This window comes from Cynara cardunculus (assembly GCF_001531365.2).
Source record: "Cynara cardunculus var. scolymus isolate 2C chromosome LG 1, CcrdV1, whole genome shotgun sequence".
Lineage (NCBI taxonomy): Eukaryota > Viridiplantae > Streptophyta > Magnoliopsida > Asterales > Asteraceae > Cynara > Cynara cardunculus.
In genome coordinates, this window is record NC_037528.1 from 10653156 (window position 1) to 10659772 (window position 6617).

At 38.2% G+C, this 6617-nt stretch overlaps 1 non-coding gene across 1 annotated transcript; it reads left to right on the forward strand.

Annotated features, from left to right (window-relative positions):
- Nucleotides 1-13: 13 nt before the first annotated feature.
- Nucleotides 14-86, forward strand: TRNAF-GAA. The gene has a single exon. It is a non-coding gene; the product is annotated as a tRNA-Phe (tRNA).
- The last annotated feature ends 6531 nt before the right edge of the window (nt 87-6617 follow it).

Sequence of the window (6617 nt, forward strand, 5' to 3'; positions counted from 1 at the left end):
ATAAAATCATGAAGCGGGGATAGCTCAGTTGGGAGAGCGTCAGACTGAAGATCTGAAGGTCACGTGTTCGATCCACGTTCACCGCATTTATTTTTAATAAGTAATGCATATCTTTTCCCCAATTAACTGTATTTTCGCGTTTGGTTCACATAATGTTTTTCAATTGAATGTAATCTGTTAAAGGAATTTAACTTTGAATGAATTGGAATTTTTTCGATGGAATAGAATCTGTTAAAGGAATTAGAATGGAATGTTGTCAGGTTTGACCATCTGTTTGGTTGGTAGAAATTGGAATGAAATCTGTTAAGAAATTGAAATATGTTTGTTTGGTTCACATAATGTAGTTTTAGAATTAAAATAAGATATTAGTAAGTGACAAAAATGCCATTTCTTGAAAATTTTAATTTTTTTAAAACTAAAAATACTTTAATAAAATAATTATTTAGGGGATGTTTGGTTGGAGGTATTAGAAGGTAATCAATGGGAATGATACTCATTGTATCAGTTTGGTTCAAAAAGGGAATGAAAATGGAATGATTTATGATGTTTGGCTGCAAGTAATATAATCAATCATTATAATAGAAAGGGGTAAAAACCATTCCTCTCCAAATTGGGTGGAATGAACGACTATCCTCTAACCTTCTTCTGTTCAATACTCTATTTTACATACAGGTATAGATCTTGTTCATCATCTTCGATTTTGTTCGTTTCTAGGTTTGTGTTCCTCATCTTCGATTTTGTTCCATTTTGSGTTTGCGTTTATCATCTTCRACTGTGTTAGGGTTTGTGCTCATCATCTTCGATTTTACACACGGGTATCAATCAGTTTGTTTTTTGTTCATCACCGCTTGGATGCACCGCTAGACTCACTGGATCGCATCCGTATAGAGAGAAGACGATGGAGAGGGAGAGACCGAAGGAGATGAAGAAAGGGATGTGGTGAGACGATCGAATGAGAAGATCTKGAAAGAGGCAGGGAGATCGCTGGATCGCACAGTTTGATTTTACTAACCCTAGAAACCCTAGACTCACTGGATCGCATCCGTATAGAGAGAAGACGATGGAGAGGGAGAGACCRAAGGAGATGGAGAAAGGGATGTGGTGAGAAGATCTGGAAAGAGGCAGGGAGAGGTTTTTATTTTTTTTAACATTATTAATGGAAGGAAATCATCAATAATATAATAGAATGGAATAAAAATAATGATTCCCATTCTACTTTATTATCATTACCAATCCCATTTTCATTCCTTGAAATGAACCAAATCGACGGTGGTTGGTGGCGGTTCAGATAGGCGGTGGCGGCGGTGGTTGTTCAAATCGGTGGTTCACCCGACGGTGATTCAAATCGATGGCAGTCGTTGGTGGTTGGCAGTGATATAGATCGATGGTGGTCCGTTGTGGTTCAGGTAACGATGGTCGGATGTGGTTCAAATCGCCGATGGATCAGATCGGTGGTTGTTCAGATCGGTGACGGTCAATGGTGGTTTAGATTGGCGGTGCTTCAGATCGATAGTAGTTGGTGGTGGTTCAGATCGATGGTGATCCGTGGTGGTTCAGATGACGATGGTCGACAGTGGTTCAGATTGACGGTGATTCATATCAGTGGTGGCTCAGATCGGCGATGTCTATGGTGGTTCAGATCGGTAGTGGTCAGAGGTGGTTCATCAGCAGTGGTTTAGATCGGTAGTGGTTTTCGATGGTTCATATCAGCGGTGGTAGTCGATGGTTCATATCGGTGGTAGTCGATGGTGGCGGTCAGCGATGGTTCAGATTGGTGATAGTCGGTGGTGGTTCAGATCGGTGGTGGTGGTCGGGGGTGGTTCAGATCGGTGGTAGTCGGTGGTGGTGGTCCGCGGTGATTCAGATTATAGTGGTCAGAGGTGGTCGATGATGGTCATATTGAGTTTTATGAGATTAGAGTATTTTAGGTTAATAACATATTTCGTATAATGAAGATAGAGATTTCATTCCATCAAAATACCATGTAGTTGCTAAGGAATGTTAAATTCCTTTATTTGTGAAATTTGTAGGATTTTGAAGATTCCTTTCGTGAAAAAGAATGAACCAAACGAGAGAATGAAATTTGGTCAATGGAATTCAACATTCTAGTTCCATCAGATTCGTCTAAAATCTGCAAACCAAACACCACCTAAGTGTTTAATGTTGGTGGCATTGCAATCAGATTCTAACAAACTCCATTTCCAATAATCAGCTATCACCCACTTTATATCAAAGAGTGAAAAGTTGCTAAATTCCACCTTTGAAACCTTTTCTCCCTTATTGCTTCCTCGGGTAATCTTGAAATTTCTCAAGGTCCTATGTTGATCTCTTTAAGGGGCTCCGACACAGACCCCCAAATGGTTCCAAGGCCCATAGTACTGAAATTAAAATCCAAATCAACCATAACCATATTTAACATGTTCTTCCTCTCTTGACTCAAATGGCTAAAGGAGGGGTGACTCTCCTTCTTGTTTGATCTCACCCTCAATCAAGACAACCGATTGAAGGCTAAAAAGTATAATGGAGTTCAGGAAAGTCAATGCGCCATGATCTCACACAATCATCAAGATTCTTCTTCGTTCGTCCGAGAAGATAGTCATAGAAATTGATCTGTCAAACTTCAATGCACATAGGCCAAAAAAAAACTAAATGATAAGAGGCATGCAAGTATGCTACACAGACCATATCATATAGAATACACACATACTGACACTCAATTAGCAAAGTTGACACATCATTCGGCTTCTCGGCTCACTTCAATTGCAAATACTTTCTCCTTACAAAATACACAGTTCAGTTTACTTTAATTTAAGATCACAACATATAAGCATAATGAATGGTTTGCAGGGAACTCGAGATGGGTTCAGGCCATGTCATGGTCTAGGCAGAAAGATTTCGTTGCAGCTTCAGATGTTCCATTTTTGATTGATGGGAAAGAAGCTGGGATTCTAAAGAATCATGGTCCTCTCACTTTCATTAAGGTTCATGATGCTGGAGACATGGTTCTTATGGATCAACCGAGGGCTTCACTACAGATGTTGGAGGCTACGGACGACAGGGAAACTTACTCCACCTAAAAAGAGCGCGATTTCACCTCTCTGATTGTTTTGCAGGATCTGAAGAGAAAGAAAACCCCAAAAAGCTTCCACTATGTTACAAAGATCCATGTATTGAATGCATTTGCAAGTTCGTGTGCATATTTACCATAAACAAATAAAAAAGTCATAACTTTACATGTAATTAGACAGCAATTCTTATTCAGTGTTGCACGAAAGAAGCAAGAAATCATAAACATAAATGGTGCTGCTTGTTAATTGAGCATTAATTTCATTGTTTTCGTATTTCAAATGTCTTCCGGTTTGATCTGAAAATTGTCAAGGTTTAGTATGCTATAAACAATTAATAGTTGCACTGGCAGATTGAACTTAAACCATGATAAGGAGAATAGAATTAAGTTTCAGAAACTGGTTTTTGCACAAATCTTCTTGCTGAAGGCATAACATGCTCCTCGACAGAGCTTAATTCTAACCAATCTATCAAGCAATGAGAATATGGAAACACAACCTCCAGGAAGAATGACATGTTCTGTCCAAAAATCCTGTAAGAACTACATGATAAGCACCAGTGTGTACAAGTCATCCTAATAAAAGAAAAAACATGGATTCAAGGCAAATGAGATGAACAAATCAAAGATTTCCACAATAGACCTACTCAATGGTAGCATGTTCTGTTCATCGAGAACGATACACAACAAAAATGTGGACCACTTTTATTTTGGTACAAAACATCACCATAAAATATCACAACTTGACAGAAGTAGTAATACCATAAATGTTAACAATGAATCATCATGTAGAAAGTGAACAAAAATGTCATTACTCTGACGGACGTAGGTGCCAAAATCATCGTCTGCAGGATGGTTTTCGTGTGGAAATCTTTTTGAACACCCTATATAAGTCCCTAAAACTCGCACACACTTCACTGAAGCGAAAGACAAAGCAACACTTAATCACAATGGCTTGAGTTTTCGTTCACCTTTTTCTCCTTGTCCTCATTAGTCAACTTCCCGTCTCATCTGCTAGATATGAACTAACTTGATTTTAACATATTTAAGGCAAACATATCTGATTCTGTCAGCACTGCAGATTCCAGGATTCTTGAAAAGCAGTTAAGGCTCTTAGTTCTTGGCCATTCAGGTGCTTCGATGCATGACCTTTCTTATCTTACCGGATATGTTCGAATCAAACACATCGTAGGTGCAAGGTATCTTTGGTTCATCACCATAATATGTGGAAATATGGAACTGCAAAAAGCATAGTTTGATCAGAATATTAAAAATATCAAACAGTAACTATATTTTAACTAGGTTTGCAGGATGTTCTACTATTTCTTTGAATCAAGAAACAGGAAGGATGATCCTTCTGTTATATGGTTGACCGGAGGACCAGGTTGGAGCAGTGCGGTGGCTCTTTTTAATGACAATGGTCCGTTCCATCTAACCAATAACTTATCTCTTGTCTGGACTGACAATAGCTGGGATAAGGTCTGTTATACTTAACTCTATTTATTTTAGCATAAAACCATTGAATGAACAAGCAATTGTAGAAGTTTGACTGGTATGAGAGGTTTCCAACATCATGTACGTCGACCAACCTACTGGAACTGGTTTCAGTCATAGTTCTAGCGAAAAAGACATTCGACATGATGAAAAAAAATAATGCTGAAACCTGTAACGAATGACAGGAGTTTTTCAAGGTGCACCCTGATTATGTGACAAACGACCTCTACATAACTGGAGAATCATACGGAGGGCACTACATTACAGCTTTTGCTGCCCTGTATGAACCGGGGGAACAAGATCAAAGATGGCATTCACTTAAACTTGAAGGTGATGTTACAACCTTTCTAACATTTTCAGTTTTATTCATGGAATTTTTTTGTAACCATGGGTATCCAGTTTAGTTTGTGTGCACTTCGACTAATCCCGTGGGTCCTGAAGATAACAACCTAGGAAAATTACATTGGCCCTGAGAAGACTCGAACCGGTGACTTATTTGCCAGTTGAGCTAGCTGTTTTTACTCATGGAATTGTGATCAACTGTACAGGGATTTGCAATTGGCAACAGACTCACTGAACCTGGAATCCAGTTCAAGGTGTACACTGATTTTGCTCTGCAAAATCATTTAATTAACAGAGATGATTACAACAGAATAAATCAGATATATATGTGTCAAAGCTACAATATAATTATGGAAAAGAAAAGGAGGATAATTACGCAATGTGCTCAAATGAACGACTTACATGTTCATGCATTACCATTTTGGTTTTCTTTTCTCTTTTCTTGTTCGGCAAATACTGACACACCTCCACCACTTATGGTTCCTCTTATGCTTCCCCTAAAAATAAGCCCTTGACAGCCTTTTTCGGCTTTTCTACAAGTACACGATAAAGATGCAAGAAATTTCTTGATTGAGATGGTGATCTTTTTTATAATTTCCACAAATCAATGGCAGAGGCTCAAGGGTGCAACAATTCCATCGAAAAATGTGATCCCATATCTATTTGAAGTATATATAACATACCAGCAAATACTCACACACCCACCTCACCTTTGGTGAGGTTGGAGCCCTTGACCTCATGGAAATTGGACTCCACCGATAACCTGGATACCATTAGACCAATGACCGTTTGGTGTGATTCCATATCTATATAATCATATTGTCCCCTTTGTTATGACCCCTTCATAAACAACATTTCAGTATAAGGGAGAATTCAGGACTAAGTACGATCCAGAGAGATCTTTTAGAATGTAAATTTGTAAAAGAAAAGTAGTTTAACAACAAAAAAACAGACTGACAAACGCAAGAAAATTACAAATTTCCTTCAAAATGTACGAGGAATTAACCGAATTAATTTCAAGATATAAGGCTTCCTATTATAACAGGTTATTCAACAGGATCCCCGTTCTTCCATTAGATATTCTGCTTTCCCCGGGATACTCGGGTTCAAATACCCATGGATTCGCTGTTTGCTTACTGGCTCCATGGCAGCATCAGGGAATAACAATAAACAATCAAACTGGAACGGTACAAGTACATGGCAGTTAACAATCAGCTCTTACTCCGTATAGTTCCCTCAACGTATCCATTACAGGTCGAAAGCCAGATTTCAAGGGAAAAACTGATACAACTCTTTGATGCTGTGCATTGCCATTCTTCGCTTTCGAAAGTGTAACCCTCAACATCTCCCCCTCCAGAATCTTACTTGCAGTCTCAGCTACCAAAAAAAATACATTTCAAATCTGTTAGCCATTTACACATGTGCATCCATGATCATTGTTAGAAATGTTACTAGCTATATCTCATTAATTTTCAGTAGTATATTTATCAAATAAAGACCAGCCCCATTTCAATGAAGAAATCTAACAGAAAATCGTGTGTCATGATCAAGAATCAAGAACATAGCACAAAAAGAACTTAGGGTAAAGAAACTATTTGACTTCTTGAAGCATTCACCAACAGATTTATATAAAGATTCAAAGAACAAATGAAAATGATAGGGAAAAAAAAATAGTGTCGTGACAATTTTCTCAAATAGGTAATTTGATTTTCTTCTT